Raw genomic sequence first — 15,967 nt, 5'->3', positions numbered from 1 at the left:
ATTTATGAACAAGATATTATTGGGAGGGCAAATAGGCTAGTTAACATGATCTATTACTTGGCCAGATTCCTTATGGTCCAAGATTCACCTTATGGTCCATTTTTCTTCTTTGTCAAGAAAGAAACAACTCCAATTTTTTATCTACCCCAATTAAAAATATTTATTCAAGAGCCTAGACTACATACATCACAATCGAAATAAAAACTAATTAAAACAACTTAAATGAAAACTAAGACATGTTACTCAAATACCGTAGAATCACAAATCAACCAACACACGCACCAAGATATTGTAATAAAATGAAATGAGAATAAAAATTGAGAAATGGACCTTTTATTGATGAGGAAAGCTGAAAATTACAAATCAATCGGGTTGAACAAAAGACAACAATCCTTGGAATGAAACACCGAAATTACAAACCAGAACCTCGAATCGACACCAGAATCAATCTCGGCATGCGACTGAACACTGACGCCAAACCTCAAGCTCTGCCATCTTTATTCATATGTTTTCCTTCCGTTTTGGCTGATTCCAAAAATCAATTACAACACCACAATTTGTATAATGGACCAAAATCTAAAATTGGACTAAAGTTTCTGTCCAAATTTCGTTCCTCCATCCCTTATGTGTGTGTGTTGTTTGTTTTGGATTTTTTGTGTGTCGTGTATATCCAAGAAAAGAAAGGAAGCTTTCTCCCCAAAAAAAGTGAATCCCTTCCCCTGCTATTTTTGTACCCCCTTATAAAAATGTGTGTATGTGTCTGTATTTTTTGGGAATGTTATACACAGCTTAATCTTTTTTCCGTTTTTTGGTTTTCTTTGTGTTTGTCGTCACTTAGGTGAAAGAGTCAGTTGCTATTTTGAGATTAGTTATCTCTTTATGTGAAGATGGAATTACAAAGGGGATTAGAAATGACTGCTTTTTTGGTGAAATTCAAGAACAACGAAACAATCTACCTTCTTTGTGTATTTTTAGTCATTTGCGACTGTCAGTTCTTAGGGTGTAGGTCTTAGGTTAGCTGCTGATGATAGGAGTTAGCATTATTTTATAGGGATAGGAATTAGGTTAGATCAAAAGGGAAATGAGTATGGGCTCAATATTTTGGGCTTGAAGGGATTTGGGTCATGAATTTGGGCTAATTAACTTTGGGGTAGGAAGACTAAATCAAAATCTTTTTTTTCATTTTTCTTTTTCTTTGATATTAAAATCTAATAAAATCCTAAATTAATCCTAAATCAATCTAATTTGTAAAAAATTAAAATTATTTATCTATTAAAACAACTAATTAACTTAAAACTAAATAAAAATAACTACTTTCTAAAGACTAAAAGCTAAATACGTAAAAATGACCATTTTTGTGATTTTTCTTAATAAAATTAATTCTGACATGCAAGTTGGACCTAAGATGACATGAAAATTAAAACATGATATTTTTTATCATTTTTCTATGATTTTTAAAATATTAAAAATGCATGAAATGCAACTAAATAAAGAAAAACTTCTAAAATCCCTTTAAAATCATTTTTGGTTTATTTTTAGGAGTTACTTTCATGTAGGGCAAAAATTAGGTGCTCACAGTATCCACAAGAAAAGAAGTTACCAATGCGTCGTTATGGAGCTGAGATAGAGCCTCGAGTTCACTTTTCCCTGGCGAGGGACGTTTTTGTTCTCCTGACCGTAGGTTCCTGCAGGGTACCAACACCTCAAAATATCGTATGGATGACATGTTGCGGTTTTCTGCTTCGTTCTTTTTGGTCGCCTCTCTTTCCCGGAACTGATTTTTGGCTCGGTCACTGAGGAATTCCCGGAGGTGACCTTTGCTGAGTAATCGAGCCACTTCTTCCCGGAGTTGTCTGCAATCCTCGGTCCTGTGACCGTGTGTGCCGTGAAATTCACATGTTAAGTTATGGTTCCTTTGCGAAGGATCTGACTCTAAGTCCCTAGCCATCTGACGCCTCTGATCTTACTAATGGCGAACACGATATCTGAAATATCGACGTTGAAGTTGTATTCCGACAAGCGAGGTGCCTCTATCGGCCCTGCGTACCAATCGAACCCGGCTCTGCTGACGAGTCCCCGAGGGTTCTGCCCTCGGTCCGTTCTCAATCATTCCAGGGTATGTTATGCCTTGGGGCGTTTCTTCTATCTTCGGTATATGGTTGGTATCTCTCTTTGTTCGGCTTCGACTCCTTCGCCAAAAGCCTGCTTGGCTATACCGAGCCCTAGGGGCTCTAAATTGGTCGTCTTCGACCCTGATCTTTGATTGGTATCGGTTGTGGACGTCCAACCAAGTCACGATGGGATATTCAACTAAGTTCTAATTCAGCTACTTCGAAGCTACCGAGCTTCGCTCGTTCAAATCTTGAGTGAAGGCATGCACCGCCCAGTTGTCGGAGACCAGCGGTAGTTCCATTCGTTCCATTTGAAATCAAGATACGAACTCCCACAGCATGTCTTTCTCCCTTTGCTTGATTTTGAAGACGTCAGATTTCTTTGTAGCTACTTTGATGGCACCAGCGTGTGCCTTTATGAAAGAATCTGCCAGCATGGCATATAAATCTATTGAGTTTGGGGCCAGGTTGTGGTACCACATCATTGCCCCTTTCGAGAGTGTTTCCCCGAACTTCTTTAGCAGGACGGACTCGATCTTAGCGTCCCTTAGGTCGTTGCCCTTTACTACACAAATATAGACAGTGACGTGCTCGTTGGGGTCTGAGGTGTCATTGTACTTCAGAAGCTCGGGCATTCTGAACTTCTTTGGAATGGGTTTTGGGGCCGCTTCCTGCGGGAACGACTTTTGCACAAACTTTTTTGAATCTACACCTTTCAGAATTGGGGGTGCGCCCGGAATTTGATCGACCCTAGAATTGTAGGTCTCTACCTTCTTGTCATTGGCTTCTATCTTCTTCTCGGCCGACTCAATCCTCTTTGTGAGTCCTCGAGCATCTTTATGATGGCAGAGTCGGCTGTTGACCCGTTGTTACTTGATCTCTCTAGTACCTGCTCGGCTGGGGGAGTCGTCCCCGATGCTACCGTGCTAGGTGTTTTCTGGTGAATTTGCAGCTGAGCAACAGCTAGCTATTGTGCCTGTAACATTTCAAAAATAACGTGAAGGCTAACCTCCCGTTCTTCCCTAGTTGGGGTTTTCTGAGCTTCTTGTCCTTGGTGCACGCTCCTATTAGTGTGGGAGCTTATATCGACGTGTTGAGCATCACGTGAGACCGCGTCTACGGAAATTGGTTTTGGTGCATTCTCAAGGTTTCGTGGTGGTACACCAACACCTAGAGCATCCACACCATTCTCTCCATGATCCTCAAGATTGTTGTTTACTGAGTTACATATTTTGACCTGAAATCAAAGAACTTGGACAAGAAAAAGTGTGAAAGGTAACCTTCATTATGTAGTTAAACCAGCAAGAAAATAATCACTACTTATTTTTAGCCTCACGGTGAGCGCCAAACTATTTACCGTGGAAATGGTAATAACAATTAAATTTGATCTTGTGGTTCTAAAAATAGGTGATCTATTTTTATGCTAGTTGTTAGGCAATGGATGCTAAATAAAAGATTAGAAAGCAAGATTATAGTAAACAAGGATCGGTTTTTTAGCAAGGTACAGAATGTATCGTCAAATATTCAATATGAAGCCTCGAGGTCGAGTTAGGAGGCCGGTTTAGAGCGATCGAGGGAGGAATAACAGTTATGAGAGCTAAAAATAAAGGCTCTTTATGATCAATGATAAGCAATAAATGAAGAACAATAAATAAAACACAATAAATATAAGCAATAAATGGAAGCAATGAGATCAAGAGAATGTGTTAGAGAGTAGAGAGAATGTTCTTGTGTATTTAGTATTGAGCATTAGATCCCTTACAAAATGACAAGGATCTCCTTTATATATGAGGGGGAATCCCAACATAGTACAAATACATTTATTACAAAGATATGGAGATGGTACAGCTAGTTAATGCCATGATGCGGGCTTAGACTAGCATGACAGACTCTGCCGGCTCTAGCTACTCGCCTTGGGAACTTCCCACTTTTTCACCATAACCGCTGATCTATACTGCCCCGAGGTCGAGCGTCGATAGCCCCTCGGGGGTAAATCTCGACCATAGCCTCGAGCCTTTGAAAACGTGCTGACGAAGCATCGCAATGACGGAAAATTGGACCCTCCGATTTTACCGTATAGAATATATTATTTTAATTTTTTATTATTCTAAATATGTATATATAATTCGAGCCGAAAACAAAGGGTTCAATTAAACTCGCCTTTGAAATGGAGAGGAACTTAGCCATCCGCAAACTCATAAAGAAAACAACAATATAACAACAATTACCATACAGTAGAATTCCACTAGTGGGGTTTGGGAAGAGTAGAACGTACGCCGACATTTCAGACTCATAAAGAAAGCCAGAAGAAAAGAAGGGGCAACGAATTATTAATTCCTGCATACATCAATATTGATCTAAGAAATTTTCAGGGGATACACATTTCTACGTAGCTAGTGCATAATATTCTACATACACCGGGCCAGCCTTTCCTAGTTCTTACAGACAAAGAACTACTGAGAAAATTTGCATTCATACAAGCAATAACCTTGTAGCGAGAAAACAAAAGAAAAAAAAATGAATGTAACTACTTATTCTATACTAAGATCAATACTGTCTCCTATACAAGGAAAGGGTAAAAACTGCAAAAATGTCAGGAAGAGAATACTTAACATTAACGTCTCTTTCCTTTTTCATACCCTAAATTTGTCAAAGAAAGAAATAAGAAAAAAATTAAAAAGAGGAAAGACAGTAATTTCCTACAAAAACAACGACAACAATTCAGTGGAATCCCACAAATGGAGTATGAAGAGAATAGCATGTACGCAGATCTTACACCTATCCTGGAATGGAAACGTAAAGAGGTTGTTTATGATAGATCCTTGGCTCAAAAAAGATGAAAAGAAATAGTAGAAACAAGCAATATTAACATCGCTGCCTATACCAAACAAAGTAATTTCCATCTCCTTTTATAGCGCATTGATCGAAAATGCAAGAGTAAACTTCGGAGAGAATTTTTTTTACCAATAATCACTGATCAAAGAGAGCGAATAATCACTGATCAAAGAGCGAGTAGCTGACACCAAATTAGAAGAGATTTGGTGGGATGGATAGCCATTCGACCTGAAGAAAGTATGATCGAAGTAGAATCCCCATAATGTGTTGGTATTAACCTTCACTTTGATAGGATCATGGATGTAAACTATTTTGTATAGGATTCCAAGAACTTGGAGGCTTCTTCCTTAAACTATTCCCCACGGCTTTCTCAGGCTCTACCATTGATTCATTCACCGTACCTGGATTAACAGAAAATGATGTGAAAGAAACAGCCAATCTTCTAGGAATTATGTCAACAATAGGGAAACTCCTGCTAGAAACCATGAACAAATTGGAGAAAAACAAGAACAAGAGAAGAAAGATTCTTCTATAAGTGTTTTCCATTGTTAGTACTTTCACTTTGATAGATCGATTAATGAAGTGAAATGAGAGATATAGCTAATGGAAAAAGTGTTGGAGTTTAATTTGTTTACTAGAAAAAATTTGGCTTTTAAGATGGGAAATGGAGAACTCATCTTGATAGTTTTAGCTAGGCTTGTGCTTAAATCTGACAATACATGTGTTACTGTTTAAAATATTACTACTACAAATAATAATGAAATTAATATGTAAAGGGGAGTCCATAGTTTTAAGTCAAAAGTTGGTTCCACACGCTTGATAACAATATTCCTGGACAAAAGCCAACTTACACTAAAAGTGATTACCCTTTTGTTGGTATTCTATCAAAGTTATCTTATCTTATATACATTAACAGTATAAAAAAATTTACACTATTAATATAGTTTTATCTACGGTAACGTCATTTATGATGTATGTTTTCAGGTCATTCCATGTCTACAATAAAGAAATATATGTATTACTCCCTCTATTTGACTCGACACGGAATTTAAGAAAAAAACCTTTTAAAATTATTGTCTTAAAAGCTTAAGGTTAAAAGTTTTGTGGGGCCATAATATTTGTGTGGTTATAAAAGCTTCTCATTAAAGAGTAAATTGCGTAAAAATAAAGAGTTTAAATTTGAATTATTTCAAATTATAAAAATGTTTTCTTCTTTTTGAAACGAATTAATATGGAAAGTGTGTCATCTAAATTGAAACAGAGAGAGTAATTATAAGTGATTAAAAAAGGTAGTCTGTTGCACGAAACATCTCGTATCTGACAAGGTCCGGATAAGAGTCGCACCCTAGGGGGTGTGATGTTGGCAGCCTACCCTGATATATAATTGTTTTTAAGTAACTCAATAGTAAAAAAATTCTTACACCGTCAATGTATATATATGAGCTAAAATCTATTAAAAACTTAATTGAAAAGAAAGGAAATTTCATTCTCATTTTCATAATTTGTTGTTTGACATATAGTGGGTGGGATGGGAAACATGTGAGCTGATTTGACTAATGTCTATTAGATCTCTTTAATTCGAAGAAATCTTCTAAGTTCAAAGATTAAAAAGACATATCTCATGTGACTTTTCAGAAGACACCGCATTACTCACTTTCTCTATGTCCTTTATTATAAACTCATTATTATATAATTGATCAAAACTTTTAAGTATTACTATTAAGAAAACACAGCTAAGGATAGCTGGGGAGAAATACTATCATGCTCTGAAACAGTAGTGACACAAACCTGAATCAGATAATTACCTTCTTACGAGTATTGATCAGGCGGAGGTGGAGCCAGAATACCAACTTTACGGGTTTTTATTGTTTCTTGAGCCGAGAGTCTATCGAAAACAACATATTTATCTTCACCGGGTAGAAGTAAGATCTGCGTACATACTACCCTCCACAAATCTCATGTAACAGCCTAGCCCGCTTGTAATATTGTCCGCTATGGGCCTAGGCCCTCATAGGTTTAAAACGTGTTACTAGGATCTAAGGCTTATTAACTTATCTCTTATGGACTCAGCGTCCACGCCCCAGCGAATGGGATTTGCATAGACTCAGCACTGAGGTCTGCCCCGCCTAACTGGGATTTGCCTAAAGTCAGTTGAACTCTAACCCACCATCGGCATGGTTGACATATTGTCCGCTCTGGGCCTAGGCCCTCACGGGTTTAGAACGTATTACTAGGGTCTAAGGCTTGTTAATTTATATACCCAGCATTACTCTTGTGTTTTGCCGATGTGGGGACTCTGTCTAAAGTCTGGGTGTTACACCCACTTGTGAGATTATATTAAATTTGTTATTGTTGCAGATATTTAATGAATTTTTCATACAAATATACTATTTAAACAAAAGCTATTTGATTTAGCGGGACAGAAAGAGTCAAAAGGAACTTTTTCTTTTTTATTTTCTACTTTGCGTCTCATATTCTTGTAAAATCCCCGACTTATTCGGATTCGCGCCATGTAAGTCGGAAGCATTCCCTACCCGAACAATAGGGAGTTGACAACGACGGCAAAGTAGTCTTAACTGGTAAAATCACTAACCTATGTCTAAATTGAATACAGGAATTATTTTATTAATTGGGACTTGGAGGTCATAGAACACAGGTTTTGATATTGATGGATTCGTGGTTATCATAAGCAATGCATGGATCAGCAGCAGCAGAAAAAATAATTCAAAAGAACAGTATAATTGTCTGCAGAGACAGCTAACATGCAACATTATTGCATGTGAAATTCTAAATTGTATTCTAGGTTAATAGTATTACGATTTAACATATATAAACTAATAGTGTAAATTATTTTACACTAAATGTGTATTTTATTTTGTTAAGCAGGTTATGTGATTTATTTTTCAGATTACTAATTGCACTTATCGTGAATAGTTACCAATAGTTCTTTTAATTGACCAAATAATTAAAAAAAAACTGATGGAACATATGGCAAAAAGTTTGTGATGACTTTCTGAACGGCGCGTGAGAGGTGAAAAATTGATGTCACATTGGATATTTAATGGCTAATTAAGCTGAAAATTAATATTTTAATTAATGTTGTATCGCAATAATTTTACTTTTATTTGAGTTATTAGTTAATCTATAATAATTGCTTACAAATTATATTATTTCAAATGTTATGAAATTATTTTAATGGAAATTACAAATTAATGAAAATAAAAGATGGAATTTATTTAATGAAAATTAAAAAATAAAATTAAAATGAAAGATAATAATATAATATAGAAGAAAGAGAAGACTATAAAAAGAATATTTTCTTTTGGAGAAAAAAATGGGGAAATGGTTAGAGTAAATTGACCCAAAATGAGAAAATCTCCATTTTGGAACCAAAATGGGGATAAAGGTCGAAGATGCCCTTAATATTCTTTAGTTGGTCTTCATCTTCACCACTTTTTTTCATTAGCCAAATTGAACTGGGTCTGTATATTTGGATTTCATCTGACTTCTTCCATTTTTTCTCTATATTGTTGAAATAATATTTTCTTCAATACCATTTTCTTGATTTCCTTCAATCTTCTTTGAAATTAAAAACTTTCTAGAGGATGAAAATGAATATTTTGTGTAGTTGCGAGTCTTGTTTGACTCAAAAGATATCGAAACCTTTTTGAACAAATCAATCAAAGATGAAAGGATAAATCTTAGTCACACATAATTAATCCCAGATCAATGAGCTAACAGTATGGATCGCGTGTAGGATGAGCAATATAAATGATCTTATTGAGACTCAATATTGTATCTCCCATTGATCGATGGGGAGACAACTTTACATATTTTTCTAGAGACTACTTCTTCTCTATCAAGAATACAGGAAGAGAGCTTTTGAACTTCAGAGAGAGATAGGAGGAGCAACCCCCTTTATTGAAAGCTTTCCCTTGCTATATATAGTCGAGGCACCCTTGCCCTTTGCTTGGTCTGACGTCCGCCTGCCTTCAGTGTGTCTTGGTCGTCCCTTTAAGCGATGCTCCTTCGGGCTCGACGGATGTCGGGGAAAGGGTGTAGAGTGGGATATGTTATCCTTCACTGCTCGGTCCCTTGAGTGGGACGTTAATCAGTTCGATCGTGGCGGTCAGATTTTGACCAATACAAGTCTCTCGTAGACTTGTCAGTAAAACTAGTTATACTGTTGTATTTACTTATTCATGGTTCGTTATTAGTGCATGTTGTGTTATTCGCTTCCATTACCCTATTGCCTTGTTGTTACAATTGTTTGTTGATTTAGCTAGTTTCATTGTTCCTTAAGTCGAGGATCTACCGAAAATAACTTCTCTATTATCATAAGGTAGGGGTAAGGTCTGCGTACACACTACCCTCTCTAGACCCCACTTGTGAAGTTACACTGGATTTTTTGTTGTTAATGTTGGGCAACCGACATAAAACCTTGGAAAATGCAAATTTTTGAAAGAAAAAACCCTAATTAAAATTCCAAGACATAAAATTAAAGTCCTAATTTTTGAAAATCCCTAATTTCAACAGAAAAAGAGATAGAACCAACAACCTTTCCCTTCTATTTTTCATTCTTGGTTCTTTTATTTGACTTTACTTTCATTAATTTATTTAATTTTTGCATTAACTTTGATAAATTAGGGCTAAAAATATAGTACCATGTGTAGTCCCACAAGGCACATTGAGCAATATTCTTCTAGGGGGTTTTTAACCTTCAAAAATTATGCTTCAAAGGATAATAGAAGTATCTTATAGTTTAAATATGAAACTTACAAAATAATGATAAGCTTTGGAGGGGAGGGGAAATTTAGGACTGGTTGTGGTCGAGGAGGGATTCGAACTCTCAATTTTGTTGTTTTTTTTTTTCTTTCTGTGGCATTACTAGCTTATGCTCTAGGAGGAGTTGGAGAACGCGGCGTATATGAAGCTAATGAAGAGTGCCGATGAGGAAGAGAAGAGGGCGAATATGGAGCACTATAAGAAGGCAAAGAAAAAGGTGAAGTTAACAGTCACGACATCTAAGACTGCATCCTTTGAGCGCTTGTATGAGGAACTTGGGGCCAGAGGCGGTGACAAGAAACTGTTCAGGTTAGCCAAGGAGAGAGAGAAGAAGGCTCGGGACCTGGACCAAGTGAGGTACATCAAAGACGAGAAAGGCAATGTATTGGTGGAAGAGGCGTGTATTAGGCGCATGTGACAGACGTACTTCCATAAGCTCCTGAACGAGGATGGGGACAGGAGAATTGAGCTTGGGGAGTTGGAGAACTCAGAAAGCTAGCGAGATTTCAGGTTTTGTAGGTATATTAAGATTGAGGAGGCTATGCGGAAGATGAGTAGGGGTAGGGCGACCGGACCAGACGAGATTTTGAAAAAATCTTAGAAGGATGTAGGCTGGATAGGCCTGGAGTGGCTTACTGGATTATTTAATGTCATTTTTAGGACGAAGAAGATGCAGTAAGAATAGAGGTAGAGTTTGATGTTCCCGTTGTACAAGAACAAGGGTGATGTCCATAACTGCAACAACAATAGGGATATTAAGTTGTTGAGTCACACCATGAAAATTTGGGAGAGGGTAGTGGAGAGCAGGGTGAGAAGAAGTATGTCCATTTCGGAGAATCAGTTCGGATTCATGCCGTGGCGGTCAACTACAGAAGCCATCCATCTTGTGAGAAGGTTGATAGAGCAATATAGGTATAGGAAGAAGAACTTGTATATGGTGTTCATTGACCTAGAAAAAAGCCTACGACAAAGTTTTTTGAGAGCTTCTAGGAGATGTTTGGAGGGTAGCAGCATACATTAGGATGATTAAGGACATACACAATAGAGCTAAGTCTCGGGTGAGGACCGTGGGATAAGACTCGAATTATTTTCCAGTGGTGATGGGGTTGCATCAGGGATTAGCTCTTAGCCTATTTTTATTTGTCCCGGTGATAGATGTGCTAACGCGACACATCCAAGGGAAGGTGCCATAGTTTATATTATTTGCAGATAATATAGTGTTGATTAATGAGACGCGTTACGGAGTTAATGCTAGGCTGTAGGTGTGGCGACAGACCCTGGAGTTTAAAGTTTCAAGTTGAGCAGGACAAAAATTGAATACTTGGAGTGTAAATTCAATGTTGGGACGCATAAAGCAAAAGTGGACTTGAAGCTTGTACACAAGTCATCCCCAAGAGAGATAGTTTTAAATAGTTTTGGTCTATAATACAGAGTAACGAGGAGATTGACAACGATGTTGCACATCATATAGGAGCGGAGTGATTGAAATGGAGGTTCGTTTCTGGTAATTTATGTGATGAGAATGTGTCACTAGACTTAAGGGCAAGTTTTACGAAGTGGTAGTTAAGCTGGCCATGTTATATGGAGCCGAGTGTTTGCCAGTCAAGAAATTTCATGCCCAAAAGATGAAAGCAGCAAAAATAAGGACGTTGAGATAGATGTGTGGGCATACCAGAAAAGACAATATTAGGAATGAATATATAAGGGACAAAGTGGGTGTGGCTCCTGTGGAAGATAAGTTGCGGGAATCGATGCTGAGATGATTCGGACATATGAAGAGGAGAGACTCTGATGCTCCGGTTAGGAGGTGTGATAGGTTGCCCATGGCGAGTAAAAGGAGGGGTAGAGAAAGGCCTAAGAAGAACTAGGGTGAGGTGGTTAGGCAAAACATGACTCTGTTCCATCTTACCGAGGACATGACCCTCGATAGAAAGGTGTGGAGGTTGAGAATTAGGGTGGTGGGTTGATAGAAAGTCTAGAATTTTGCCTTGCCTTACCAATAGTAGTAGTAGTACTAGTCGTGTATTTTCCGATTCCTAGTCCCTTATTTTTATACGGTGTGTCATTATTATTAGTAGGATTGGTACTATTCTTGTATTTTCGTATTTTTGGATCTCTGTTATTACTCGTTGTATTATTTGCTTCATTGTCTTATTACCTTGTTATTGCTACTGTTTCTATATTTCTTTATTTTTACTGTTTTTGAGCCGAGGGTCTTTCGGAAACAGCCTCTCTACTTTCATAAGGTAGGGGTAAGGTCTGCGTACACACTACCCTCCTCAGATCCCACTTATAAAATTTTACTGGATTTTTATTGTTGTTATTTTACTAGCTTATGCTCTAACCCAAGTAACATGGCCTTTATACATATTTTTTTCCACCGAGAACAATCCAACCCATTGTGTAAAGCTCATTGCTTCAAATTTTGGATTTTGGTGCAGTGTGACAGCGTACTCATATAATTAGTAGAAAAAAGCCTTAGTTATAGATATCGGTGCCGTATATCCAATAAATATATATCACAACAATAATATGTATGTCAAAATATATCTCGCAGGTTTATTTTCTTTCTTTATGTATATCAAAATATATATTAGAATTTTATTTTCTTTTTTGTGTATCTATAATATGAAATTATAAATATAGTTGTTTAAAATTTATTATTGTCTCTATATTAATGTATATCACAACAAAAATAATTATATTGCTTGTATATCGCAGTGTATAACACATTAAATAATATGTATACCAAAATTTATATCACAAGTTTATTTTCCTTCTTTGTGTATATTAAGATGTATATCAAAACTTTATTTTCCTCCTTTGTATATTAAAATGTATATCAAAAATTTACTTTTCTTCTTTGTATATATAACACCTAATTTCTTGTGGATATACAAAAATATGTATGCTAGAGATACATTGATATACAAAATGGGATTTAGAACTATTTTTTTAATCAAAAACGAGGGAAGAAAAAAGAATGAAGTTCTAGCCAATGGCAATTTTGGGAGGATAGGGGATGGGGGTGGAGGAGAAGAGTGATGTATCGATTGTATATCATGAAACCTGCCAGTATGTTTGTTCTAAATTCATGAAATGCTTTAAAAAAAAAAGGATTTTTACATTCTTATGTCATATAGTAAATTATATTACCCTCCATGCTTAACTTTTAATATAATTACCTTCTATATACCTAATTATCATTTATATACCATTTTAGAATTTTAATAGTATTAATTAGTCTCCTAATTTTACTCAACCGTATATTCCCACTCCCCCATGTTTCTCTCTCCAAATCCCACCTCCTCACCCACGTATCAAACCATACCCCACGATTTCCTCTTCAATCACCCACGATTTCCTCTTCTAAAACCAGCGAAAATATGTAACTCATCCACCATTGACAACCGTTAAAAAGCTTTGAAGCTTTGAATTCGAATTTGGGTTTTCAAAAGATATTTGTTTGTTTGGATTGGATGTTGTTGCAAAAAATTGAGAATTCTCTCTACGTCTCTCTCTATATCTCAATCCCAAATTTCGTTAATATAAAGCAAAGGAAAACAGAGCAGCAATTTTACCATTGACAGTCATCAAAAAGCTTTGAAGCTTTGAAGCTTTGAATTCGAATTTGGGTTTTCAAAAATCATTATTTGTTTGGATTGAGTGTTGTTGAAAATAATTGGAAATATGGTTTGGAGTTTATATCTCAATTTTGAGGGGTTTTTGTGAAGATTAGACTTGGTTTTGACTGAATTTCATATTGAAACAAGAAGACATGACATACATTATATTGCAGAAATTGTAGAAAAATTGTAGACTGTTGTTTATTTATTTTTCTTTTATTCATTTAACTATTGTATGAAAGTTGAACAACATTGTACAAAAATTGTATTTAAGTGGTATTATATTGTAGTTGTATATAACTGAGTAGAAATAATGTACGTAAAATGTAGATAATTTGTAAATAAATTGTATAATATATAATTAGTTGTATGAAATTTGTTTTTACTATGTATAAATCAGATACAAAATATACAAAAGACATATTGTATAAAATTTGTATTTAAGTTGTATGTTATTGTAGTTGTATTTAACTGGGTGGAAATAATATGTGAAAGTTGTAGAAAATTGTAGATAAGTTGTAGATAAGTCGTATAATATATAATTAGTTGTATGAAATTTATTTTTACTATGTATAATTAGTTGTATGAAATTTGTTTGTCTTGGTATACTTGTCCTACTTCAATAAAACTTGGTGTACTATCTGTTATTATTATACTTTCATATTCCTCTATAACGGGAGATGTTGGCATATCAAGTAACTTTAGTGTTCCAGACGAACCTACATGAAAATAAAGATAAATCCTGTTATGAACAGTTTATAGAAATTTTGTAGATAATTTGTAGAAACATTGAAATTCTATATTTCATATTAATTTTTCAAATGATATGTAGTTTTATTGTAGAATAAATATAGAAATTTTGTAGATATTGTGAAAATCCATACTGATATATATATTTTACTCTGACATGTAGTTATTTTGTAGATAAATTGTAGATAAAGTGTAGGACATTGATATACAACCAGAATTTGATAGAAAATGTAACAGCACAAACCTGCAACTGTGTTCCCATTGCTGATACTCAATTCCATATTGAAATCGCGAACAGTTATACTTAGCGGATATGATCCTAAGTTTTTGTTTTCCTTTTTCGTCTCCATGTATACACAACTATAATATACTACCACTTAAATATAATTTTTATATAATGTTGTTCAACTTTCATACAATAGTTAAATGAATAAAAGAAAAATAAATAAACAACAGTCTACAATTTTTCTATAATTTTTCTGCAATTTTTCTACAATTTCTGCAATATAATGTATCTCATGTCTTCTTCTTCTTCTTCTTCTTCTTCTTCTTCTTCTTCTTCTTCTTCTTCTTCTTCTTCTTCTTCTTCTTCTTCGAGTTTCAATCTGAAATTCAGCCAAAACCAAGTCTAATCTTCACCAAAACCCCTCAAAATTGAGATATAAACTCCAAACCATATTTTCAATTATTTTCAACAACACCCAATCCAAACAAATAATGATTTTTGAAAATCCATATTCGAATTCAAAGCTTCAAAGCTTTTTAATGACTGTCAATGGTGAAATTGTTGTTCTCTTTTCCTTTCCTTTGTATTTGATTTTTATAATTTTTTCGGATGTATCGATCATTAATTGTTGTGCTATTGTAGAAATCAATAGATTATAACTCGCATCCTCATCGACTACAATGCCATTGACCTGAAATTCTCTAAATCTCCCATAGCTATCCCAATTCTCATTCAGTTGTAGCATAATTGGGATTTTGGACATAATTGCGTTTGTTGCAGAAGAATTGTAGAAGATTTAGTCGTTTTTGATTTGTGAAATCAGAAAAAATGTTGAAACACAGTGTATCGCAAAAACAGAGTCGCTAAATTTTGAATCGAAACAACCGATAATATTAATGCGTGATTTGCGTTGTAAAATATCTGGAAGAATATTTAATTCCCCAATATTAGCGCGCCTAAATAAGGAAGCCTACAGCTACAATGATTCCTTATTTAATGAATTGTCTATATTTTGTAGAAATACTATTAGCATGACGGGTAATATGCGAACATATTTGGTAATATAATTTCTTATATGGTATAGGAACAAAAAATTTCCTAAAAAAGATTGGCCTTTTAGTATCTTATTCCGGCAACCGAAACCTAAAGGAGGAAAGCAAACCTCAATCAAAAATCAGATTTAGTGGTAGAGTTTTCTTTTTATTTCTTCTTCGATCTTTTTCCTTGTGCCATTAGGTTCTCTAAGTGTAGTTTTTCTTTAATGAAGCTTAAGGAAGTATGTTTGTTCTATCATTTTTCATAGTATGGCTATGATTTTCATTTAGATTATTTTTTTTATTTTTGTTATAAAAAAAAAAGGGACTTCTCAACCGAGAGATATAGTTCACCCACAACACGATCGAGTGATAATTCGGTATATGCAAACAGAACTGAAATTATTGAACGTGAAATATTCTTACAAAGGACCATGATAAATTGAAAACAAACAACGTATCCAAACGTACCATTGATATTAAAAAGGACAAAGAACATTACACAGACACACACAACATGCACACAAGAATTTCAAAGCAGTAGTGTGTACTTCAAAAGTACCAAAAGATTTCCTTATAAGTTTAGTGTTTGAAATGCCA

The sequence above is a fragment of the Nicotiana tabacum genome, chromosome 22, assembly GCF_000715075.1.
Source record: "Nicotiana tabacum cultivar K326 chromosome 22, ASM71507v2, whole genome shotgun sequence".
NCBI lineage: Eukaryota > Viridiplantae > Streptophyta > Magnoliopsida > Solanales > Solanaceae > Nicotiana > Nicotiana tabacum.
The sequence above is the reverse complement of the archived record's forward strand: the minus strand, read 5'-3'. Positions refer to the sequence as shown.